We start from the raw sequence: 27,038 nt of genomic DNA, 5'->3' as shown, positions 1-27,038 counted from the left end.
TAGTGACTTAAAGCAACACAAATTATTATCTGGCAGTTTTGGAGGTAAGAAATCCAAAACAGGTCTCATGGGCCTGACACCAAGGTGTTATTAGGGCTGTGTTCTTTCTAAAGACTCTAGGGAAGAACTTTTTTCCCTTTTCTAGCTTCTAGAGGCCGCCAACATTTCTTGGCTCACGCGCCTCTTCCATATTCAAAGCCAGCAGTGGCCGGTGAAGTCCCACTCACACTGCATCATTCCGACTCTCTGGCTCTCCAGTGAGGCTTCTTTCATTTATGGGGACCTGTGCTTACACTGCACCCATCAGATAATCCAGGAGAGTCTCCCTAAACTCAAGGTCAGATCATTAGTAAGCTTACTTTCATCTGCAACCTTAATTCCCCTTTGCCATGTAGGACATGTACATTCACAGGTTCCGGGGGTTAGGATGTAGACATCTTTGGGGAGAGGCACTACATTATCTACTATAACCCCTTACTAGCTGTGTGACGTTAGGCAAGTCATTCCTTTTCTTTAACCTCGGTTTACTTTCCTAAAAAACCAGGACGGTGATAATAACAGCACCTACTCCTGGGGATTACGGAATGAATGAAAGAAAATTATGATAATGAATGGAAAGCTTGGCACAATCCCTGCACAGTGTAAGGAACCAATAAATACCATCATCGTCTATCATCATCATCATTGTTTATAGAGAGAAGCAGGGAAGGGCTGATACGCATTCGGTCTTCCACCCTCCCTGCACGCAGTAGAATCACCACATCACAGATGATGAGAAGAAAAGGCCATCATAGAAAAGGCCTCCTGCCTTTCCCCCATTCCCCCTTTGCTCGGCCCCTTTTCAGGACACTGAGAAAGCCCAGCAAACATGCTGGACAGACAAGAGACCACTGTCCTCCAGGTTGAGTCCTTTGTCCTTCAGGTGTTTGACCTCTCTAAGCCCATCACTGGGCACTCAGGTCTTAGAAAGAGGCTTCTGAGGTAGCTCTAACCCAGACCGGTTTCTCAGAGTCTCCAGTGCCTGGAGGAGCCCTGGGCACTCCTAGGGTGTGAGTCATATACCTGTGTGTGCCCGCATGTGGGAATCCTTCTCAGAAAGTGCACTGGTGTGATTTTCCTTCTCAGTGAATTCCCTGCGCCCCTGCGGCCACCACGTGCTGGACCCAGTGAACACTGCTGAACTTCAAAGAGGGGACAGGCCATGCCAGTGCAGAGGCCAGAGGTGGACCTCAAGTCCCTCTTCCTGCTCCATTCAGATCAAAACTCAAGTGAGCACGTTCTTTAAAATTTAAAGGCATTTATTTATATTTTTTTTCTATTCCCTAAGTACTTTTAAGCATTTTAGCATGGTTATTCCACATTCTTAAGAAAGACCCGTTTATTTGCCCCATTCATTTATGTCTAAGTCACATGTTTTCATTCATTAGACTGGTTCTACCATGTTTATTTGTGGAAAAATAGTGTAAATATGTATAATATACACATATAGAGAGTATCAATCAAAATGTGTACATGTATAGAGAATGAATATATAAACCATTTTACAAATAAGAGAAAGAGAACTTCTTTTCAAGAACACTTCAGTGAAGAGCTTAGATTTTTGGAAAATAAATAAAATCTACAAATTACATATGTATTTTATAAATATATAGAATAAGTCTACTTAATATTACTAATCAATAGGAATGGGATCATAGGACAATAGTTAAATGTACACACATGCACACACACATAAAACATACATACATACTTCATCTTCTTTTAGATAACAATTTCCAATCTTCCTTTAACAAATTTATATCAAGGTTTCTGACATACTACAATGATGAGGCTTTAGTTTCAGCTTCTTTTATTTTCCCTACTCTAGGTCTTGGTATAATTCTAGTGATCAAACACTAAAGCCAATGGCTGCAAGAAGGAAAATGATAAACCTCTGGACGCTTTGAATGCTTGCTCATCCACTCCTTAGAAAAATGCCTTAGCTGTCAGGTTTCTAGCACTTGGCAAAGACACTATAGTTCTGTTGTTCTGAGATGAGTTTCCTGAGCATCCAATGGTTCAATCTTAGGCCAGATAGTCTTCTGCTTCCTAAGGAAAAGTCCACTTGAGTCAGAGATCATTATGAAATTTATTTGAACCTCATGAACTGCAGGTGACCCTTGGATAACATAGGTTTGAACTGCGCAGATTTGCTTATATACAAAATTTTTTCTATAAATACCTGTGCTGGTTTGGGGAGTACGAGGATGCAAAAGGCCAACAGAATGAATGCATCAGTCTATGCCATTTTATATAGAGGGTTTGAAAATCTGCAGACTTTGGTATCCTCGGGGGTCCTGAATCAATCACCTGTGGGTACTGAGGGACAACTTAAGTTTTGAGGAAGTCAAATATTATATGTAGATTTTCCACTGTGCAGGGGTCAGCATCCCTAATGCCCACATTGTTCAAAGGTCAACTGTGTTTTTTCCTAACATTCTCCAAAGTTTTCCCCAGGTTTTAGATTTATGACATGAGACAACTCCAACTCACAACAAACAGAACTGTAATGTGACAAGGGTGGCTGTTCTCACTGCTATTGTCTTTGAGGGACTGCCTTTTTTTTGTCTTTGCGACAGAATCGCAGTGGTGGCTGAGCTGGAAGGAAGTCGGGTGAGCAAACTCAGACACAGGCTCCCCTCCAGTGCGAGATAAAACAATGTTCTGTTAGTCCAGTGTGAACTACCAACAGTTCCAGCTGCAAGGCATTCCGGAGGCCAGCAACCTACCGGAACAGCAACGGCCAAAAGGGTTTCTTCACTCAGGACTTCTGAGCAATGATTTGTTTCCTTTCATTCCATCAGAATCATGATGTGGTTAGGCTTTGGAATGAAACTGCCTGGATTCAAATCCTGCCCCCACGCTCAGAAGATATGTGACCTTCAACAAGCTATTTGACCTCTCTATGCCTGGTTCCCTCGCATAAGGATAATAACTGTGAAGATTATTGTGAAGATTAAGCTAATGCCTGCCAAGTGTTTAGAAAAATGCCATTTAGTAGATACTCAGTAAACGTTAATTACTCTCAGTACCTGATTCTCGTCTGTAAATTAGGAATACTAATACCTCTTTTTTATGCCTTACAGGTTATTTTAAAGGGTAAATTAGAAAAATTATATATAACACTTTGAGAAGGCTAATATGGTACCCTAAAGTAAACTATTCAGTGATTGTATGGAAGCCCGGAATCAGTTTGATAATTTCAACCATCCCTAGAGGAAGGCTTCTGAGAAGATAGATGCTGGACCTGCTGAAAGCTAGAAATAAAACAGTAGAAGCAATCTTAGCATAAAAGCAAAGGAACAAAAAATGGAGTCAAAAGAACACATCTGGTATGCCTACTATCTGTTAAAAGCTTGATATCCATGTCATGTAATTCTCACCAACACTTATGAGGTAGGTATTTTGTCAACAAGGCTCACATTCAATTAAGTTGCTCAAAGTCACAAAACTATAAAGAGCAGAACCAAAGTCCAAACCCAGATCTCTCCAAAGCCAAAGTACATCACACGTCCTCCTACCCAACTATAAAGCAGGCACCACCCCATCCCTTCAGAAACATAAAGTCATTCACTGCGCTAGTGTGACCTAAACAACAGAGGTGGCCAGTATGACAAGAGCAATCAAGAAAAGGTTACACTCCACCCAGGACAGCCCTTTGCTGGTGGGGAACCTCACTGAACAAGGCTCATCACACAGCAGCTGGGACATGGCAGCCATCCCTAGTCAGCTCTACCACCGTTGGCTGCATCTGCAGAGATGGCCAAATGAGTAGATAATGGCTCCAGAAAATGAATCAGTATGCACTGCATGAAAAAATAAATAAATGAAGGGAAAGTATGGCAGGCCTCTAATTCTTAAGGACATTTTAAGCCCTTCACAAACACCCAAATTCCAGAACAGTCTCTCTAACCCGACCCGGCTTTGCACTGCCTGTTCCCAGAATCCCACCTGCTGGGACACTTCCTTGTTGCAGTGACCTGCAAACCTTTAGGTCACTCCTCATTCCATGAAGATTTTTATCTCCAGCTCACTGTCAGACCTTTCACCATTACTCCTGCCCACACACTTAATGCCCATAACCTCATAGGTGATCCATCAGTATTTGGGCCCCTGTCTTCCTTGACTCCCTCCTCCATGCTGTCTCAGATACTTGCATCCATGGTCAGACTCTAGCTCCTGGCATTACCAGTGTACAAAGCCTCCATGATCCCAATTTCAAGCAATTCATTCTCTGATCATTTGGTTTTTGTTTTTGGTAACAGCTTTGTTGAGATGTAATTCACGTACCACAACATTCATCGTTTTAAAGTGTACAATTCAATGGTTTTAGTGTACTCACAGAGTTGTGCAACCATTACCATTACTAATATTAAACTATTTTAATCACTTCTCCCACCCCAAACCATACATATTAGCCTTCCCCGCCCTTCCCGATCCTCCCATTGCTCCCGGTCCTAGGCAACGGTCGATCTACTTTATGTCTCTCTGTATTGGTCTGTTCTTTATATTTCAGATCATGTAATACATGGCCTTTTGGGATTGATTTCTTTCACGTACCATAATGTTTTCGAGGTTCATCTAAATTTTAGCATGTATCAAAACTCCCTTTTTATTGCCAACTAATACTCTATTGTGTAGATATGTTTCATTTATCCATTCGTCAGTTAGTGGATGGACATTTGGGTTGTTTCCATTTTTTTGGTGTCATAAATAATGCTGCAATGGACATTTGTGTACAATTTTTAAGTGACGTGTGTTTTCATTTCTTTTGGTTCCATAGTTAGAAGTGGAGTTGCTGGGTCGTATGTTTAACTTTTTGAGACATCCCCAGTTTATTTTCCATAGTCACTGCATCATTATAACTATCATCTATGAATAAAGGTTCCAATTTCTCAACATCCTCAACACTTGTTATTATCTGCCTCTTATTATAGTCATTCTGGTGGGAAGAAGTGATATCCCATTGTGGTTTTGATTTGCATTTCCCCCTCCTCTCTTTTCAGTCTATGTGTTCTAATGCTCTGATTCCAATAATGTTTTGACCCCATAAAGACCTACCAGTCATTGGTCCTCTACCTCTTTCACTGCTTCTCGCCCTTTTCACATGCACACTTCCTTCCTAACCCATCTTTATGTCCATGGACTATCATTACAATCAGTCATTTGCATAAACACTAAGTTCTTTTGCTCTTTTCTCTCTTTCTCATATGCAGTTGGCAAAACCACAGTCTCGGTTCAGCGAAGCTCTCCCCATACTCCGCACAGATGAAAGTGGCTTGTCTCACTTTAAATCCAGGACCTTCAACCTCAAATCAGACATTATTGCTACCTGGCAATTGTAAATTCATTCACTTGGCAATCCAAAATCCATTCATTCTTTTATTTCCATGATCAATTACATAGTTTTGCCACTCTCGAGGCCTTCAATGCTTCAACACCATTTTCACGCTGACTTTGCTTCCTATTTTCAGCAAGAAAACAGATATAATCAAAAGACAACTCCTCCAACTCGTACTGCCAGGTGGACCACTATAACTACACATACTTTATCATCTTTTCTGTTACTAAGGATGAATCAGCTATAGGAGGTTCCTATTTATGCACAAGATCCCATCCTCAATCACCTACTCAAATCCACTATCCCACAAATTGTCTCCTCTCAGGCATTATTACATTTTCCCATTCCATTGGATTATTATCTTATCACTAAAAAAATTCTGTTATTCCTCCCACCTTAAAAAAAATACTTCCAATCCTACATATTCATCCAGCTGTATTCTCTTTTCTCTATATAGCTTGTATTTCATCTGAACTCCAGGCTCATATATTCAATTGCTTGCTGTTAAATGTTTATTTGGCATCTCAAATTTTGTAAGACTAGAATTAAATTCCTGGTGTTCTACTGAACTTTCTCTTTTATGCCGAATAAAATCACTCCAATTTCTCAGACCAAAAACTTTAAAGAAGTCTCTTTCACATTACACATTGAATCCATCAGCAAAGCCTAAATTGCTTTCTTCAAAATATGTTCACGATCTGACTACCTCTCACCACCGGCACTGCTACTGACTGGCTCTGACATGCCGCCATCTCCTACCTGGATTTCCTAGTGGGAACCTAACTCGTGTTCCCACTTCGGCCTATGTGCTCCTTCTACTCACTCCACACCCCTACTCCATAGTGTATTTCCTTTCCTTCTTTCTTTTTATTTTTTCTAGCTTTACTGAGATATTGACACATAACTTATGTCAGTTTAAGGTGCCCAACATGACGATTTAGTACATATCCCGTGATGTATTTCAGTATAGCAGCCTTTTAAAACTAAAACTAAGTCAAACACATCACTCTTCAGTGTAAGACCATCAAATGGCTTCCCAACCCACTTAGAGTAAAACCTCAAGTCCTCCTAATGGCCTTCAAGGCCCTACACAATCACACGATTTCCCCTCTGTATCTCCTTGACCTTTGCTTCTGTCACTCTCCCGTGGGTTTACTCTGCGTTGGACACCCTGGCTTCCCTGAGACTCCCTGAGCTGTTCAAGTACATGTCTACTATGTGATCTTGATACTCGATGGGGTTTTCTGTTGGGAACACCTCTTCCCCGGGTAACCACAGGGCCCACTCCCTCTCCCCCTGCAGGTCTCCTGCACTATTCCTACATTTAGCAAAAGCTGTTTCAAATTTTAAAATTGCTGGAGCAGGATTGGAAGGAAGCTGGAATAAAAGAGAAAAGAAAAAGGATATTTAAACTCTGAAGTTCTCCTAAGACCAAAGTCTAATTGCTTCATTATCTGGTGTAACCTATGGGATGTGGCTGGTTAAACATCCATTTTACAGATGAGATTACCCAGGCAGGAAGGGATTAAATCATAACCTCTAATAAATCTCTAGTAAATAGTGAAGCTCTGTGTCCAATCAAAAGTCTAACTCCAAAACCTATCTTTGGCCCATGGCATCACTGATTTCTAGCTTCCAATACACTTGAAAGCAAGCTAGGAATGGATGCCTATTACGAAGTTCAAATATTTACAGAAGAAATCAATTCAGCTTACTTTTATAAGTTCCTCACCTTGATTCTACCCTAAATGAAACTTCTGTGTGCTCAACTGAGGGTTAATGAGATTCCAGGGATTCCTGGCAATCTTTCAACTAGTCATCTGGGATCAATTTTGCCTGATAAAAATTCCATCAGGTTGCCCACTGCACACAGATGCTTGTCGGCAAATTTACTCCTTCCAGTTGCTGCTAAGGAGACATAAACAGAAGGTCCTGCCAGTGAAGGGAATGGAAGGAAAGCAATTTGTTAATGGCTTTACTCAACAGTGTCATTTCCCAAAATTCCATGCTGGGTGGCCCAAATATTTAGAAACCCATGCTCCATAGACCTTCTTTTAAGATGGGCTGTAACCCTGGGCCTTGAGCAGATGCCTGAAAAACCTCATGGTGTCTGGCTCCCTGCTTTTGTGCTGTTGAAACCCACCCCTACATCCATTATCTTTCAATTATCGGCTCTGCATTTCTTCCCCTCCGCTGGTTTATTCTTCTCCCCTGACCTCTGACTTATGTATTTGCTTTTCCCTGTCTGGAATCCTTGCCCAACCTCAGTTCAATCAGTCAAAACCTCTGTGCTGTAAGGAGGGAGATGAATGCGGGGGGAAGCGATAACCAAGTAACTCACATGGAACTGTTTGCAGCCTGCCTCCTGGCCAGCCTCTCCCCACTTGTTTTATGGTGATGGGTTATTCATTAAATGAGAAGCTGGTTTCTACTGAGGGCTGGCTTTCTATAAATATTAAATCGCCTTAATAAAATATCTAGCTTAAAATGTCTTCCAAATCTGGTTTCTACTTCCTACAGTTGAAGTTTGGAAATGAAATGGTGGTCAGGGTATTACAGTGCAGTGCTTGAAGTCCTATTAGTTGCCATCGGCATAACTGTAACTTCATGTTGGGAATGTCTCTCAGATGCTAAGTAGTCTAAAGTCAATCGATTTATCAAAATAACCACCCGGAGGCATCAATTAGTACTAGACATATTTTACAAAAGAGTGATGTGAGGAAACATGCCCCCAAGTCCAATATAAAATTCAAGGGAAGAATTGGGGATTCCCAAATCCAGAGATGCCCAAGTTCCTTAGATAAAATGACAAGGAACAGTGCATACAGTCAGCCCTCTGCATCCATGAAATGAAAATAGTACTAAAAAATTAGACCAGAGGGGAAAGGGGTGGGAATTTCAGGGGAAATGGGGAAGGGTTTAGAGGAACAAGTATAAAGGATAAATGGACAAAAACTAGGGCAGGCAGTTGAAATGGGAGGCAGGTGGGGAGTGCTGGGGGATGGGCTGGGATGGGAGTAAAAGAGAGAAAACTGTACTTGAACAACAATTTTTAAAAATTTAAAATAATAAAATAAAATGTAAAAAAAATTAGAAGTCACTGTTTCAGAATAACTTAGTGTAACCCAGCACAATCTGGGAGGGCAAGTACAATCCTTGGCAGTTTTTCCTTTTTTCCATCTGAAACTACTGAGAAATTGTAAGGAGGATGTTCCTCCAAGGACCAGCTATTCAGTAACCAGCGTCCCACGTGTGACCATCCTTGTCTTTAGGAAGCACACGCAGACGGTGAGAATGGCTTTTCATCTGAGTGTCACTTGTTACTCCGTCCTCTCTGCTCAATGTTCTGTTTGTCTGAAGCCTGAAAGGGTGTGAGAGGTAAAGCTCTCATGTCTCTGCCCTCTACCTGAAAACAAAATCTTTCTCTGGGTTTTTCTCATCCAACAAACTTTTTTGATCTTATGGTGACCACTCCCTCACTCAGAATATTAGATTCAATGTCTACTGAGAAAAGAGAAAAGGCAACCAAATATACTCAAGATAACAGAACTACACACAAGTTTTGACCCTAAGAAAACCCCACCCATTTCAGTCACATTTACTCTCAGTTAAGCATTGAAGGGACCAAGCCCCGGGAGGATGAAGAGTCAAGCAGAGGCTGTGAGCTGGTCATCGAAGCGGCTCCTCTGAGCCTTGTTCTCAGAGAACCTCAACTTTGTAGGTGCCTCTTCACGAAGGAACCGCCCCACAGAAAAAGGAAATGGACATGAAGTCACAATACCACACACTAAACGTATCCTGCCAGACTTTACCCCAGGTTTGTCTAACACTGTTAATACGTGCCTTATATGAATAGCCCACCACTGACAGTGGAAAGAGCTGTCGTTTGCTCCTAAATGCTTTCCCATTTGTCTGGGAAGCAATGGCTTTTTCAGATCAGACCCCCTTTTTAATGTTAAAAATGAGAATCTCAGAAGAAAAACAGTGAATATCAGATTTCCAAATATTACAGTTCACCTCAAGAGAATAGGACCAGGAGCCCCAGCTAAGGAGATATTGTGCCAGATGTGATTCCAGGAACAAAATCAATAAGAAATGAAGCTTGAGCATGCCATACTATTCAGTTTGTGAGGAAGTTCTACTGGGTTGCTAAAGCTGAGAAAAATATACCCAATCACGTGGTTGCAGCCAATGTGCAGGCCTAAAGCAAAACTACTAAGTTGGAGGGGTTATGCCATAACCAAGAGATTCAAAAGAATGAAAATTATGTGGCATTTGCCCATGTCCTTCAAATTAAACAAAAAAATGATTTAAATAAAAGCCTTTGCTGGGCTGGAATTAAAGGGAAAGAGAGCAAGAGAGTAAGTGATTAATCAGGGTGGCTAACAGAAAGTCCACACCCTGGGGGTGGATCCTTTACCAGGGCTTGAGAGCCTTGGGGCAAGAGAATTGTGTCTCCACCCACCTCAAGATCCTACAAGGAGGTATTCTCACTTTGTGCCAATGGGAGGGTCCATGGCCACAGGGTAGCTCAAGCTGAAGAGGCCACCTGAGGTAGACCCACCACCTCCACCTCAGTGTCCTGCAGCACCAGAGCAGCACAGAAGAGCTGAGACCAGGCAAGGGTTGGACTGCGAGAAAGCCAGTGGACTGGTAATGCCCTGCCCTGAAGGTGTGAGAGCCTGGGAGACAAAGGACAGGCAGCCCACGGACCTCAGCAGTATATTGCAGTGAAGACAGATGCCCAAAGCTGAAGCCAGCTCTGGAAAAGCCTCCTCACAAGGAGAAGCTCACAGTTGCCCACTCCTTCAATGTCAAAACTGTACACAAGAATACCCAAACAGAGATCATCCTTAGGGAGGTGGTTCAAAAACAAAGTTGGGATGGGGGGGAGTAAGAAGAGGAGAAAAATCTTAAATGGACTAAGAATTTACTCCAGAAGAACCGGGTTCCTGAGACTAGAGTCACATCTTGACACAGCTCTCATCCTGGGGTGCTCGAGTCTTCAGAGAGAATCTGCTGGTCTTGATTCCCTGGTGGGGGTACTCAGTGCCCCCAGCAGTGCCCAATCAGAAATGTGCCCTTGCTGGCTTCCAGATGGACAGGGCTGGCAGGCATCTTTCCTCATACCCACCAGCTAGGTGTACAAACCCTGTCCTCTGTTCCTCTGGGGCTGCAACAGAGCCCTGGGAAGGAAAAGCTCTCAGGGCAGACTGTCATGGTGAAGACCGAAGTCTTTAGCAGAAGAGCAGAGAAGATGAAGATTGTGTAGAAGGGCTTGGGGGTTATGTCCTGGTGGCCTGAAGTTATATGGAAGAAGGTTTATTGAATAATAACAAGTGATTTATAAAAACAACAAAAAAAACACTTGGGTTTTAAAACAGAAATAATTAAATTTATTTCAAATTTAAAAGATTGCATTTTTCTATTATCAAGCAGAAATGGGGAATGGGATGGGTCATAAGTTAATTCAATTATAGAGAAATAAAATGACATCTCAGCTCACCTGACATTTACATCAGTAAAAAATTACTCCCTCAACACATTTTAGTGTAAATTCACTGTTGCTATTTCAATTTTATCTCAAATGTCTGAATGAGAGGCTTAAAGCCCTCTTAAGGTTTTCTTCCTCAGTGCAGGAACCTGAAGGAACATGTTAGGAGATGCAGCAGGCACTGTGGTCCACACCCTCTGCCTCACCCTTCCTTCACTGTGAAGACGGTAGCTACATCTCCCAGGTAAGCCCGCTTCTGCTGCGGCAGGGGCTGGTCCAGGAAAGTTGGGCCTCAGCCAGTCCAGCACGTGGCATGTCCCAGACCAGAGGGGCCGGTCATGGGCGATCCTGCCAGCACTAAGGACAGGCCTCCTTTCTCTGGAGATGAAACAGGGAGCCAGCCTTCGTGTGAAATTGATACCATAGAAAGCAAAGACATCTGGCCAGTTAATAAATCAGATGGACACAGAAACCACTGCCCCTGAATCCCCTAGTGATGACTTCATCCGTCTCTTTTATTGTTTAACCCACTTTGAGTTGGGCTTTGTGTTACATGCAACCAAAACACTCTTAAATGTTGCGGCTGGAGAAGAGGACTTTCTCAGCTCCTAAATCTCACTGTAGGAGTAACACAGGGCCTCACAGGGGCCCTACTTGAGTACCTCATACGTGAGTACCTCATACTTGAGTACCTTTTTTCTAGAAGAGTATTCAAAGAAATAGAAACATATTCTATGAAGTGCAAACCTCTGAGTATTCTTATTTCCCAGATTTCATATTTATCTTCCCTCCTACCCATGATGTCATTCTTCTGGTGACTTCCGCACAATGGATCTACCTTTCTTTTCCTTCCCTCCCTCTGTTTCTATTTTTTTCTTCCTTAAAGAGAGGAGAGGACAAGGAGGAGGAGGAGGAGAAAGAGAGAGAAGGCAGGCAGGCATCAGCCATGGCTCTTGCCTCTGATCAGATGGATGGAACATTCCTTCTTAGCTCTTATATAAAACTAAGAATGTGTGCTCCCATTGTTCAGAGATATTGGGTGACTCCACGGGAACAATCCATTCCACAAATTCCACCGAAAACTCATGACCAGGTGATGCAAGCAGTGGAACACAATGCATATCGATTGTTTGATCTGTCATGGATATCAAGGCTGGCGGCTACAGGATTATTATATTTCACCCACCCAGCTTCTCTCTCGCATACCACTCCTGGGCTCTTACAGCAGCCTCTCTCCCAGGTTAGAGTTCAGAACCAGCCATTGGATAGGACAATTATCAAAGTACAAACATTGACTTTACAAGTGGCATTTAAAAATAACCTACCACAGACCAAGAATGAGTCAGGGAAGGCCATTGTCCAGCTTAGTGTAAAGTGTACCCAAGACTTCCTCTCAGAGGCCCTCTTTCCCACTTTCTTTTATTTCCTTCCTGTGGCTGCAGATTGATGATGCTCAAAGGGGGCCCCTGTCTTTAAGATATCAGATTTCCAAATTCCTGCCCTCTTTGTCCAATTCTCCTTGGTCTCCTTTGTTGGGCCTTTTCCTTTCGCCCTGCTTTTCAGGGTTTTATATCCAGCCTTCTATGTGTAAAGTAACTACATTCTTCTTTCTACACACTCTAGCTGGGAAACCTCATTATCCATGATTTCACTCAACACCAACAGGCCAGGTCTGTTTCCTGGACTTCAGGTCCCCTCACCGAGGCCTGTCACCTGGCCCTTCAAGTTCAATGCTTCCTAACTGAGCACTGCCTGAATCCCCCTTCACCACCCACTGTGTCTGCAGCCCTGCCTTCTCTCCCTCCTGTATCCCTGCAGGGAAGGCAGCACCAACTGCCCAGGCACCTGAACCACCCTCTTCCTCCCGCTTCCACGCCCCTCTAACCATTCGGCAGCCATGCCCTTTCTGTTCTTGCCCCTCCTCTGATGCCCCATGTTTCCTATCTGGCTTGTCCCTCCAGTCTCCCAGCTGGTTGTCTCCAGGCGTCTCCACACTCAAGGCCCCCAAACAAAAAGTTGCTCAAGCTATACCCTGTCTAGAGTCCCGCCTTGTCTCCTCCTGGCCTCCATGGTGAAAGCCAGTTCTCTCAATTCCTGGTAAAGTGAGTGGTGTCCTTATAAGAAGAAGGACATTTGGACAAAGACACAGAGGGAGAAGAATATCATGTGAATACAGATGCAAAGATTGGAGTGAGGTAGCTACAAATTAAAGAATGCCAAGGATTGCTGGCAACCACCCAAAGCTGGAGGAGGCAAGGAAGGATCCTTCCTTACAGGCTTCAGGGGGTGCATGGTCCTGCCACCCCCAGATTTCACACTCTTGCCTCCAAACTGATGAGAAAATAAATTTCTGTTGTGTTAAGCCGACCAGTTTGTGGTAATTTACTATAGCAGCCCTAGGAAACTAATAAAATAATCATAAATATATATATGTGTGTATATATATCTGTATATATGTATATAGATACACACATATCTAAACAGTATAACTATTAAGATGTTTATTAATATAGATTATAAAATCAACTTAATATAAAATAGATTAATGGATCTATTAGTATAGATATAAAAATTTATACTGAACCATTGATTGTTCATTGAATGAATGAGAAACTATGAAGTTAGTGGTCTATATTAAAACTAATAAATTTGAAAATCTGGCAATATGTGCAACTTCTTTTTAAAAAATTGTTTTAAGATTTTATTTATTTATCTTTAGAGGGGAAGGGAAGGAGAGAGGGAGAGAAATGTCAATGTATGGTTGCCTCTCATGTGTCCCCTGCTGGGAACTGGCCTGCAACCCAGGCATGTGCCCTGACTGGGAATCAAACTGCGATCCTCTGGTTCGCAGGCCTGCGCTCAATCCACTGAGCTACGCCAGCCAGGGCTGCAATATGTACAACTTCTTATTAACCACGGACATCACTGGGCACATCCGCTGTGCCATCTCCACTTCTATATGCCAATGTTCTGCACAAACGTGAAATCTATGCAAACAGGGTGCTACTGGCTTACACAGAGTTCAGCTGAAAGCTTAGAAGCTTTGGAACACAGCTATAAGGATGGCTGAATGAAACACTCAAAAGTAAAGCAAATTACATCTTACTGACATGAACGGCATTATTTTCTTCCAAGATATTGAATTTAGGTCCCAGCAAGTAAGATGCTTTTTCAGAGTTAGCTAATATGTTTGTAATAGTATCAGTATAAAATGTGAGTTCTGAAAATTGTCTGTTCACCTATCTTTCAACATACACAGCCTTCATATAGCTTAAAATCCCAGGGCTTATTGCCTGTACATCAGTTTCTGTCCAGCATATTTAATCACCATGAGTCAGTATTTTTACAAAGATACTCAACTTAATCAAATCCTTAAAGGGAACATTAGAGATTAGATCATACGTGATATAAAAATAAAAGGCTTTTGTTATAAAATCAGTTACTAATGAAGCTATATGACTTAGCCAGCTCTCCAAAGCGTAACAGAAACTACCAAAAGCTGCCCGACATGCAAAGATGGAAATAATGGCCCCGATTACTGTATCAGAAGTTGTCGATTACCACACACATGGAGAAATCTCTTCTGTGACATGTGGTCCTTAGTTTTAGCTACCCAAATACTGGGGAAAAGCTGTGGTGATTTTCAAATTGGGCTGGTCTGAGTTAGCACCACACACTGAATGAGGCACAGGTATGAGGACACTGGTGAAAAAAGGTGCTGAGCTCCCCTTGGCTTCAGCGTTTATGAGACATAGCACGCAGCTAATGGAAACTCGAGTGGTGGCAACAGAAATTTACTAAGTAAAAAATGCAGTCCCCAGACAGCACCTATAGCACTGTACCCATTTCAGGATGCCATTCTAACAGATGGCAACAACCTGGATCTCGTCAGAGGAATGTCACCTAGGAATGGTGTTAAGAGGGAAGGAAGTCTTAGGGGCCAAACCACCTGGATTTGAAGTTAGGCTCCGTTACATACTAGCTGTATAACTTTGGGCATATTACTTAACCTGTCTGTGCCTCAGTTTCCTCATCTATAACATGGGGTTATTATGAGATTTATATGAATTAATATATACTGCTTAAAAACACATAATATTTAACCAATAAATGATAGTTATTCTTACCAGTGTCATCATCACCATCATTATCAGGAACAACTAGTGAAAATAAAGCAGGGGAAAAGAAGAAAAGAACTTGTAGGGACATATGTTGTCTCTTCAAAGGCTTGAAATGCTGCCCAGAGGAAGAGAGATTAGACGATTTCCTTGTAACCCCGGGACCACATGGGTATCAAAGGGTATAAGTTACAGGAATTCAGAATTGGACTCACTAGATAGGGCCCATTGTTTTAATGATCAGAGTTGTAGGAAGATCAAAGGCTTGCGCTAAGTAAGAGGTGTCCTAGGTTACTGGGGTACTCAGTCACATCCTGGACGATCCTTTGGGATTTAAGAATTAGGTGGAAGGCTGAATTAAATAATCCAAAAGAACCTAGACTTGTGGACTCTAATCAATTACACCCACTAAAGCATGAAGCAGAATTTGAAAGAATGATTGAAATGTAAGAAGCTCTACACAAATAAAAACTCCTTTGTTACAACACCGTCACACCTCCCACCTCCCAAATCGGCTCATTCGCCACCTATTCCCACCTGCTCCCCACAAACACAGGAAAGAGGTGGAGGAAAGAGACGAGATTTGAATAATAGACTTAGATGCACATACAAAAGCATAAGAAGCGCCTTATCTCTGGAGTTTAATGTCTAAAATCAGTCAGTTTATAGGGTAAAAATCACATCAGGTCAAAACTGCCCTGAGGAATCTAGTAAGGGGCCGAACTCAGCAATCACCTCTTTGTAAGCCAGGCCCAGTCAGTTTCCCTCCAGCGCTGGAACAAATTTCTGCCTTTTCTGGTCCAGGGCTAAATAAAGGAATTGGCTTGAATTTCGATGACAAGTTCTATGAAAAATACATATATTTAAATAACACACTCAGTCACAGGAAGCGATATTTGTGGTATGGGGAGAGGAGACCAAATGGGACCCATGAGATTTATGTCACCCACTCATTCTCACTTTGGGACATAAACTCAGGGGGTGGAACGTCAAGCTAAATAGATTGCACCATTTAATTTGCTTTTTTTCTATTTTGTCTATTTTATCCTTTTCTCTTTATACAAGTGCACAAAGTTGAAATCAGTGACGTTAATTGCATTCCACTGAACACTTAGAAGTGAATCAGGCCTTCTGAGTCAGCAATCACTCCATTTTCGCTCACAGGTTCTATTACTAACTCCTGGGCCCCTGGAGGTACACTGTATTATTTACCTAAAACCTTTCTTTCTTGTGGGAATAGCACCCCTTCTTTGGGGGAACTGCCCCTCCCCCGCTGCAGTCAGTGATTCTAGGGTGCCACCAACCATCATGCCTCACTGGCCACATGGGTGGACTTATTAACCAAGTAGAGCCAATCAGAAGCCTCCCCTGGGATTTCTGCACTTGCAACCAGAAAGTAGTCCTCAGCCTGTGGGTTGAAGAAAGACAACAATAGAGAAAAGCAGGGTTGAGAGCTTGCTTGTCCCAGTTCTAATAATCTCTAGGGCCCAGTATGCCCCAGCCTTTCCTGTGGTGATTCAATAAATATCTTCTTTTTGCTTAATTGGATTTTTGTCCCTTCAAATGAAAGGAATTTTAACACAGCCCTCAAGAGGTTGATTCTCTGACCTCCATATTGGGCAATACCAATCTCCATATTCCCTAGGCAAATGAAGGAGTACACAGAAATAGGCTTGGATGCCTGGCCCCACATTTGTAACAGCACAAGTCTGGAAATATATTCATTTTCAGGCAGGCTCCATAGAGCCCTACCACCTACGAAGATTAAATCCTCTCAAATCATTCAGATTACGTAATAAGAAAGGCAGAGAGAGAGCGAGAACTGGAAAGGAAAAAAGGAAGAGAGGGAAGGAGGGAGGGAGAGAGGGAGCAAGAGAGAAGGAAAAATAAAACCCTGTGTCTTAATGAGAACTCACTCTGCCTTTATCCCTGTGTTTCGAAGCCCTCAGCAAAAGCTCTCCTTTAAGCACAACAAACAGTTACTGAGTGCCTGTTATGGGCCAGATGCTGATGCCGGATGGAGGAGACCGTACCAACGAATGCATGTCGTCCCTGTCTTGAGGTTTGAGCCTCCCCACAATACCTCTAACAGGTTCAGTATTTCTTTCTCTTGTTTGATATTTGATATTAGTCTTAAGAGTCTACCTCTTACTCTTCACTAGGAATACACACAAACATACATAACCAAAACGATCATTGTGTAATTTCTGAAAATTATTTGTGTAGACACTTTCTTATAACAAATAAATCATTCATTTAAAAAGCTGTCCTTTTGCATTTAAAAAAAATTAACTGAATTGAGGAAATTTGCCACAAACGGGAAGGCACAAGTCTTCCCGTCCCACTCCTGCGTGGAGCGTGCTCTGTGGCAGCCACAGTGCCCCAGGGAGGCAGCTGGAGGCAGATCATCCAGCCCGCATCCTCTCCCAGCTGGCGCAGCTGGGAGACCTTGGTTCAGTGGGTGTTCCAGGGTCACGTGGTGAGGAGTGCTGGCCCAGGTCCTACTCAGCAGACACCTGTCTTGTTCGCTCTCTGCTGGTATGCCCAGGCCCTCACTGATGTGGGAATTAACAGAACAGATCCCATAATTTTTAAGTTTCCAAGATAACCTCAGTCACTGAATGAAACCTTAATGCCCACCCCACCCCCAAAAACACTAAGAATTCTTTAATAAATCAGAAACTGAACCAAAAGAAATGCTTAATTGTCATTTGTATGGACAAGAATCCTAAATCGTATCTCTCTACCTATCACATTATCTGAAAAAAAAAAACAAGTTACCTAGACAGGAATTCTGAGGAGTGACCCAGGCAGAGCTTAGGCTGGCAGAGTCGAGAACAGTCCCCGGGCCCGCAGGGTTAGGAATGCTCTGTACTTGGGATGCAGAGGCACTGCTGGGGATGGGGAGGGAAGGGAGAGAGCCTCTCTGGACATTCTGTCTTTAACAGTGCAGGTAACTTGCCTACACCCATTCAGTGCCCACTTTGAGTAAACTGGGGTGACTCGTCAGTTCCTGGATAACAAAGGGTGTGGGCCCGGATGGGCAAATACACAGACTCTTTCCCACCAGCACCCGGAGCAGGCGTTTTCCACTTATCAAAACTCAGACTCCTTTTATAACAGAGCAGACCAGGCAGGTGTCACGTAGAGGAAACTTGCTACCCTTGGAATGGACCTTTGGGCACTAAGTATCTGATTCCTTTGTAAGACTGGGGGGTGAGAAAGTCACCAAGCCTGTTATGTAGCACGAGTGAACCTACTGGAAGTTTTAATGGTAATGAAATGAGCAGACATTTCACAGGGTAGAAAAGCATTTTCTCAATTTTCTCAAAAGCATTTTCTCAAGTGAGAACATTAGAAAAAAACAACAACTCATCATTGAACTCTGGATGGGATGAAAGTTTGGCTGGAAACAAAACTCTCTGTGTTGGCAAGCTCAGAAGAGGTTTAGAAGCCTCCTATAAAACTTCTTCACAAATTTCCCTAGTGTTCATGGGACTGGGGCAGGACCTGGAGGTGGCAGCTATAAGACATTAAGGAACTCGGGGCCAGAAACTTAGAGAACCAGAACTGGAGACCAGACTCATGCGCACTTATTGAGTGGATTTTCCCCCGGGGACTGGCACTGAGATTGTTCAGTGGGATTTTGTATTTCTGTGATATGCTTCTTGTAAAATATCTATTACTGATAGTTTTGGTTTCCTTTTTTAAAAAATAATACTCCCCTTTTCCAATATCATGCCCAAATATCATGCTGTTACTGGATAGTGTCGAGTGACAGACCATTCAGAGCAGGGTTATATCCAGGTTCCCAGGTTGGGGCTCAGGTAAGGTAAAGTCTGCTAGCCTTGCTAGGGAACCCCATTCCCACGCCATATGTATCTCTGCTTATAGCGTCATATGCTCTCAACACAGTTGTCTAATGGGACAAAAACATGATATGGTTTGGACTTTAGAAATACTACTTTCAAAATGTGAAGGATGAATTTTAGGATGTGAGGGTAAAATTAGAAACTAGAGGATTTGTTACAAAGCTATTGGCATGGACCAGGCTAGAGATTAAAAGAGACTGAGAGAAAAGATAAAGAGAAGGAAATAAATTTGAATAACAGTAGGAGGTAAATCATCAGCCTTGGTGATTGACGGGTCCCAGACGTTGAAGAGGAGGGAAGACCCTGGTGACTTCTGAGTCACATCCCCCTTCGTCTATTGCTAGTTTCTATGATTTCTGCTAACCTCTTTCCCACCCTCTCTCATTGTCTTTCTTTCATTATGAAGTAACATTTCTGACTACTGGAAATGAGTTACATCTAATCAGATTTCACACCAGGCCCTATGTCAATAAGCTGAGGTTTCTACCCATCTGGTATTTAATAATATGCCAAGACCAGTTCATGTCCAAGGCCTTAAATTTTTCACCTCAGGAAAATTTAACAGTTGGGGGAAACTGATAAGTCTATCCTAGATCAGAAGAAAGGCCAGATATTGGGCATCTCAGTATAACCACAAAAGATAGAATTAAATGTAGCAATGGGGAACCTTTATCCAGACAAGTCTCAGCTTGAGTTTGCACCTTTTTTTAGGTGCATGTCGTATCTAACTCTGGTCACTGACTGATATTGCAAAAAAAGACAAATGTCGTATCCTCAGTTCATTAATTCCACTGGAACAAGAAGCAAGGCACTGAGGAGTCTAAGGGCAAAGGGCAATCAGAAGATCTGGAAGCAACGGTCAATTTGTCAATCAGAAGTTCAAAAGGCAATAATAAATGGATAATAACAATCTGAAGACCACAGCCCAAAGGACTCTCGGAGAACAAGGAAAGAAATTTTCTATTCTATCAAAAATCATGGAATCTGCCTCCCTTTTTCTTTTTTTGTTTTCATTTTCTTTCTTGTGCCAAGTATTTTTTTTCTCTTTCATCTTTTTCCATGTCCTTTTCTCTTTCCCCATGCTTCACTTTTTAAGTAAATGTTTATTAATTATATTTTATTGATTATGCTATCATAGTTGTCCTGTTTTCCTCCTTTGCCCCCCTCCACCCAGTGCCCCCTACTCCTTTAGGCAACCCCCCCCCACCATTGTTCATGTCCATGAGTCACATATACAAGTTGTTTGGTTACTTCCTTTTCTATCGTGTACTTTACATCCCCATGGCTATTCTGTAACTACCTACTTGTATTTTTCAATCCTTTTACCTCTTCACCCAACCACCTGCACCCCAACATCTGCTAACCACCTAGTAACTAACTTCTTTTCTCTTGTTGCTTTTAAGAGTCTCTCTTTATTTTTGACTTTTGGCCTTTTAATTACGATGTGTCTTGGAGTGGGACTCTGCATCCATCATAATTGAGACTCTCTGCCTCCTGGTCTACTTCCTTCGCCAAATTAGGCAAGTATTCTTTCACTATTTTTTCAGATAGATTTCCAATTTCTTGCTCTTTCTCTTTTCCTTCTGGCAGCCCTTTGATCTAAATGGTGGACCTCTAAGTTTTCCCAGAGTTTGTTTATACTATCCTCATTTTTTTATCCTTTTTTCCTTTTGTTGTTCTGCATGAGTCTTTTTTGCTTCCTTATGTTCTACATTATTGATTTGACTTTTGGCTTTATCTACTCTACTACAATTTCCCTGTAAATTGTTTTTTATTTCATTTAGCATATCCTTTGTTTCTGACTGAATCTTTTTTATGCTGCTTAGTGAGGACTGAGGTCCTCACTAAGTTCCTTGAGCATCTGTAGGGTAAATGGAGTCAGTCTGGCTCCCTCACCCAGATGTCTAGGTAACTGAGATAAGCAGTGTTCCCATAGCCTTGAGTCTGGGTCCAATAAACTGTATTCCTGTAACCTTGAGTGGGCCCACATGGGCAGAATCACGCTGTGTTTTACAATATTGCGGCACCCTCTCAGCTTTGCATACATTTAGTATACGAGGGACTTGGGGCTTCCCACTGTGCAGCATGCGGCTTGCAGTGAGTGTGGATCACCCACCCATGAATAAAGGCACGTCTGCCCATCCCAACGGCTCCATGCAGTTTCTTTCATCTACCCAAATCCTGGGCGAACTTGCCTGGCCTTGACGGGATGCAAGATAGCATCATTATAACTAGTGTTTTGAACTCTACATCTGATAGATTGCTTACATACATTTCATTTAGCTCTTTTTCTGGAGTTTTGATCTGTTCTTTTATTTGGGCCATGTTTCTTTGTCTCCTCATTTCGGCAGCTTCCCCGTGTTTGTTTCTATGCATTGCATAGAGCTGCTTTGACTCCACGTCTTGGCAGTGAGGCCTAATGTGGTAGGCATCCTGTAGGGTCCAGTGGCACAGCCTCCTCTATCACCCAAGCTAGATACTCGAGGTGCACACTTTGTGTAGGCTGAGTACACCCCTCTCTTGTAGTTGAGCCTTGGTTGCGGTTGGCAGATCAATGGGAGGAATTTACCCAGGCCAGTCAGTTGCAAGGACTGGTTGTGACCACTGATCACCAACCTCCACTGTCCATGAAGGACCAGCTATGCAGGGGCAGGGTGGTGGTGCTCCATCATGGTCTGTAGTTGTCCACTGGGTGCACTGGCCCTGGGGTTTCCCTGGTGCTATATCCAAGGTGAACCCCATCTGTGTTTTTCCCAGGTCACTCTGCCTGAGCTGTAAAGCAATCTGAGATGGCTGCTTCTTGTGCTGGGCTTGGAGATTCCCAGGCAAAGCCAGGCTGTGAATCTAATCTGGCTGATGCTAGGGCTCACTAAAGCAGGGGTTGCTTGTTTGAGTTTGACAGTATTAGGAGCTGAGACCAGCCATTCTTATGGAAAAGCAGCTTGGGCACACCCATAAGTTGGGTGAGGACCTTTGGTGATCTCTAAGGCAGGTCGACCAGTATTAGTCTGGTTGTTGGAGTCTCAGATACAGTACCCACTCATTGGTTCTGTGAGGGGAGGGTTTAGCAAAGGGGCAATGGACTGTTCTCACTTTGATGACAGAAACTTCGGTTTCTCTTTATATATCACTGCTGCCTTTCAATCTGCTACCCCAGTACTGGAGCTCAGAGAGAGAGAGTCTGAATAGGTCAGTCCATGTGTGGGTTCTTTAAGAGGAACTGCTTGGGGCTCTGGTAGTTTCTTCCCTCAACTCAACCCTTGCTGGTATTAGTAGCCAGAAGTTGTGGGAACTTACCTTCTTGGCACCGGAATCCTGGGCTGGGGGGCCTTGGGTGGGTCTGGGACTCCTCCCTCCTGAGATATCCCTCCTGAATTTTTATCCATGTGAGTGTGGGACCAGCCCATTCCATGTCTGTGCTCTTCTTATCAGTCTGAATGGATGTGGTTTCTTTAATTCCATAGTTGTCAGACTTCCACTCAGCTTGACTTCTGGTGTTCCTGAGTGATGGTGGTTCTATATTTCAGTTGTAATTTTGATGTGGTTGCACAGAGGTGAGCCATGTCTGCCTACGCTGCCATTTTGCCCATAAGTCCCCCCTACTTCACTTTTAATTATAATTGGGTTATAGTTTAAATGTTTAATATAGCTATAATAAAGTTTCATGATTCATATTTCATTGTAATATAATTCAATACCATAAGTCACCTTTTTTAATTGTACAATTCAGTGGTTTTTAATATATTTACATTGCTCTGCAACCATCACCACCATCTAATTTCAGAACGTTTTTGTTACCCCCAAAAGAGACCCCCATATACATTAGCAGTTATCCCTTATTCCCTATACCCAGGCCCTAGCAACTACTGATCCATAGTACTTTTCACCTCTATGAATTTGTCTATTCTGGACATTTTATATAAATGGAATCATACAATATGTGGCTTTTTGCATCTGGCTTTTTTTCATTTAGAATAATTTTTTTCAAGTTTTCTCTAGGTCATGCCATGTATTATTCCTTTTTATGGCTGAATAATATTCCATTGTATTGATATATCACATGTAGTTTATCCATCATCAGTTAATAGAAATCTGGGTTTGCCTACTTTTTACATATTATAAATAATGCTATGATTATTCACACAGCATTTGTGTGTCTTCATATCTCTTGGGTATACGTCTCTGAGTAGGATTCTTGATTGTATGGTAACTCCATGTTGTATTTTTTGAGGAAATTCTCACGTGTTTTCCAAAGTGAATACAAATGTTACTATGGTTCATATTTTTCATTTAAATATTTAACCAGTAAATGGCTTTTAGAATTTTTTTTAAAAAGTTAATCAAGTTGCTTCTTGCTTCCCATTAACCTTTGGTTGATTTTTTAATGTAGATTTGGTTCTCAGTAAACTCAGGGGTTCTACCCCTACCAGGAACTATAGCGGTAGAACATTTAAAGTAAGTTAATAAATGACTATATAGTAGTATATCTTTTTTTTTAAGATGAATGTCTGCCAGGTGAGAAAAAGCAAAGTCCCAAGTCCTCCAAATTTCCCCCTTATCCTCAGCATTTTCTTTGTGCCTACCAGGTAAGAACAGAGATTTGCCTCTGTGGGTGTTACCTAATAGCAATGAAGTCATTTTCTTTTAAAGGCTTTATGTCAGCAATTACCCAGTTTTCCTTTCTCTTCGTAAAGCAACTACTTGTAAATGTGACTAATGATATACAGGTATCGCTTTTCCCATAGGCAGCTGGAACAGCTTTTTCTTGTGTTTACCAGGGATTTTCTCTCTTTCAAAGGCTAACACATACATACAAATTGCTACTAGGGAAGCATGAAAAGCCCAACAGTGCAACACTTCTATGGAAGGTCCTCTGAAGCCAAGGGAGGTCTAGGATGAGTCTTTGACACTGAGTCAGCCTGCTTCAGCTCCCCATGTGGGAGCCGGGAGTCCAGCATCGGCTAAGGCAAGTCGGCACCAGGCTGGCCTGAGGGGGTGGCACACTGTCAAGCACCCAAGCATTTTACAGGACTTGTTCATGCAGGTGTGGGCATGCTCAGTGGTTTGGGGTACTTTTATGAAATTGCCAAGGAAGTCAATTATGATCCAATCCACCTTCTTCCTGAATTTTAGCAAAATATTAACCATTTTCCACCTTAGCACTTCCATAAAGCTCTCCCCAGTTAGTCGTAATTCAGATCTTCATAAAGCCCTCATGAAATTTTTTGCTAACTCTCCCTACCTGGACACGCCTCATCAAGCTGTCGGAGTGATGGGTGATTCCGTGTTCACCAGCACCCTTACCACCTCCAGCTCCTTAGGACCACATTGGGTTTGCCATCCCCTCCCCTCCTCCACTCATCTTGGAGGCAATTTGGGTAGTGGCTTCCAAAATGGTCACCAAATTCACAGGTTAAGCCTTCTCCCTCTTCGTCCCTCAATCCCCAAGCATCTTGCAAAGGGTATGACCTCTAAATCAGGCACAAGAAGGTGGAGAGCGAGGGAATTTTGAGGAAATGGCCCACATTCCAAACGTACCGTTTCCCGCTGCTGCTTTCCTTGATTATTCTGTTCTGGCCACTCAGCAGGATGAAAAGGAAAGAAGGAAGAGTATTTTCTCTGAAAGCCAAGGCTCAGTTCCTGGCCTGCTCTCCTTTCCCTCCTCTGGAGATGCCCTCCCGCCTGGTCAGGTCTGGAGCATCCCAAAAATGTGTATAAGTTCACAGCCAAACATTCTTTACCATCAGGGGAGTGAATCCCAGAAAATGAGCTGAATGCCCCTGAAGGGGATTATAAGCACAGTCTCAAGTTGCTCTAGTCCGATGGCGTGTATTTAAACCATTAAATAACTTCTTCCTTGTATTTATGTGTCAAGTTCCTTCTAGTCTACAGGAACACTTTAACTAGACATTTGACCCTATCTTTTCAGCTCTTGAATTCTACTTCCACCTGCATGCTTCTGTCTTGAAGTCCTCAAAGTCCCTAGAGAAAGGTGATATTTCTATTTTGGACTCATGCCCACCACCTGTGGCCTTAGGCCCCTGGCCTCTGCTCTTAGGAATCCTCAGAAGCTCCCTCTCCAGAGTCTGAAAACAGGACTCTGACCCTGTTTCTGCCACAGCATTGTCCATCTTACTTCATGGTCTGCCTCTACCTCCTGCCTTCTGCCCAGCCACTCCCAGCCCTCCTGGCCAGGGGCCATCATCCAACCAAGGATCACAGTGTCCCAACCCACAGCTCTGCCCCTCCTACTGCCATTTGTAACTGGGAGACATTTGAATAGCACAACACAAAGGTGTTCTATTTGAAATCTATTTACCAGGATGACAACTACCAGCCACACCTCCAATCTTTCTAGATCCTGGAATAAAGAAGTTGTTGTCATTAGGTAAAGCACACAGCTGCCACCTACTATGCAGCTCCCAATTTACCACAGGTGAGAACTTGGCAGGTATTTCTTTGAGAAGCAGTAGCTTGGATGGAAAAGGCCTTGAGGTAGGGTGGGGTGTGTGGGGGTGGGTGGTGGGTGCTGAGTGGTGGCTCCACACCTTCTGTGGAACTATTCGAAGAGCTGGAAAATCCTGATTATAGTGATATAAGCATTATTCTAGGGTCATTAAACCATGGCCTCATAGAAACCACCAAGAGCAGGCTGTAATCTTAAGCTATCTGCTTCCTTCATGGTAGAACATGGTGTAAATTGGGGAATATGTTCACTACTGGTTGCAGCAAATGGCAGCCCAGAGTCTTGTCTTCTGCTGCCACCTTGTGTTTGAGAGAAGCAAGTCTAAATTCATAGAATTGCTCTGGCCATGAGAAACCAGCATCTTGGAGCTGGAAGAGGTCTTAGAAATTCTCTAATTCAACTCCCTCCAAGTCACAGACAAGGAAACCAGAACCCAAACTGGCACCAGGAGCCACACTTCCTGTCCTGTGCCACACCACTGCTTTGGAGAGTTACACTCCCAGAGTGTGCACTTGGGTCGAGTCCTTCACACTCCGACCACGATGTCCATGGAAGCAATCGATCCCCAGTCCAAATCTAAGCACGTCTCATCCTGTGCAAACATTGCCAGAGGAGTCATGTGTGATAAGGCCCAGTGAGCAATAATAAGAGCTAACGCTCACGGAGCACTCACTGCAGAGCAGGCACTGTGTTAAGCACTGTGCCTATTATCTCACTTAATTCTTCCGGTCGCCCTACGAAACAACAACTATTATTATCCCCATCTTACAGTGATGGAAACAGGCGCACAGTGGTGCAGGAACTTGCCCAAAGTCACACAGCCACTCTGGCAGAGTGAAAATTCTAACTCGGGTCTCTGCAATACAAAGTCTGTGCTCCTAACTTTATCATTGACCATTGACCATCCTCACATTGACCATAACCCATCTAACTCACATCACGTTCAAACCAGGAGAGATCACTTACGGGTCTGTTCACTTCCTACCTTTCTTTGTCTGCATCCTGTGACATCCTCATCAGAGACCCTGGACTGTGCTCCTCAGACCGGAAGCTTAACCCACAAACTTGTTAGAGATACAAATTCTCATTGGCTTCCTGGGCACCTATAATCTAGTGTTGGGCCTGACAATCAGAGCTTTCACACGCCCTCGGGGTATTTTAACAACATTCCATTTGTGGTCCTTTGCTAGAGAACATCTGAATGTCTCAACAATAATTTGAAGTTAAAGAAAGAATAGATACAGTAATTTAGGTATCTTCCTAAAACAGAAAACAGAGAGAATTAGGGGAGGTCAAACACCACTCTAACTTAGCTAGTGGAAAAAAATCTTCTGGAATTTTTGCAATTTGTTTCAAATTCCCCTTGACCTCACACCTTTTGGCCTTGAGAGAGAAAGGTCAGCCACCCACCAAGATGAGCAGAAAGGGAAGTACTCCCTCTGGGCAAAGAACGGAACCAACAGAAGAGGAGCCAGTCCTCGAGCCTCAGGACTGTATTCCGCCATCCTAATGCCCCACCTGGGGGAGGAACGCTGGCAGCTCACCATATTGGTAAAGCTCCCAGGACTTTCAGACAGTATTCTAAAATTCTCAAACCACTTTTTAAAAAGATTTTATTTTTATTTATATTTAGAGAGAGAGGAAGGGAAGGAGAGAAACATCAATGTGTTTGCCCCTCATGTGCCCCCAAGTGGGGACTTGGCCTGCA

General features: G+C 42.9%; 1 protein-coding gene and 1 non-coding gene across 3 annotated transcripts in view; one reads left to right on the top strand and one right to left on the bottom strand.

Moving 5' to 3' along the window:
* Nucleotides 1-27,038, bottom strand: part of SHROOM3 (shroom family member 3) — a 283,783-nt gene that overhangs the window by 200,860 nt on the left and 55,885 nt on the right. The window lies entirely within an intron of this gene.
* Nucleotides 10,332-10,461, top strand: LOC118990469 (small nucleolar RNA SNORA3/SNORA45 family). The gene has a single exon (XR_005067231.1). It is a non-coding gene; the product is annotated as a small nucleolar RNA SNORA3/SNORA45 family (small nucleolar RNA).

This window comes from Sturnira hondurensis, unplaced genomic scaffold, assembly GCF_014824575.4.
Source record: "Sturnira hondurensis isolate 20B ecotype Veracruz unplaced genomic scaffold, ASM1482457v3 Scaffold0007036, whole genome shotgun sequence".
Classification (NCBI taxonomy): domain Eukaryota; kingdom Metazoa; phylum Chordata; class Mammalia; order Chiroptera; family Phyllostomidae; genus Sturnira; species Sturnira hondurensis.
This window is presented reverse-complemented; position numbering and strand designations above follow the sequence as displayed.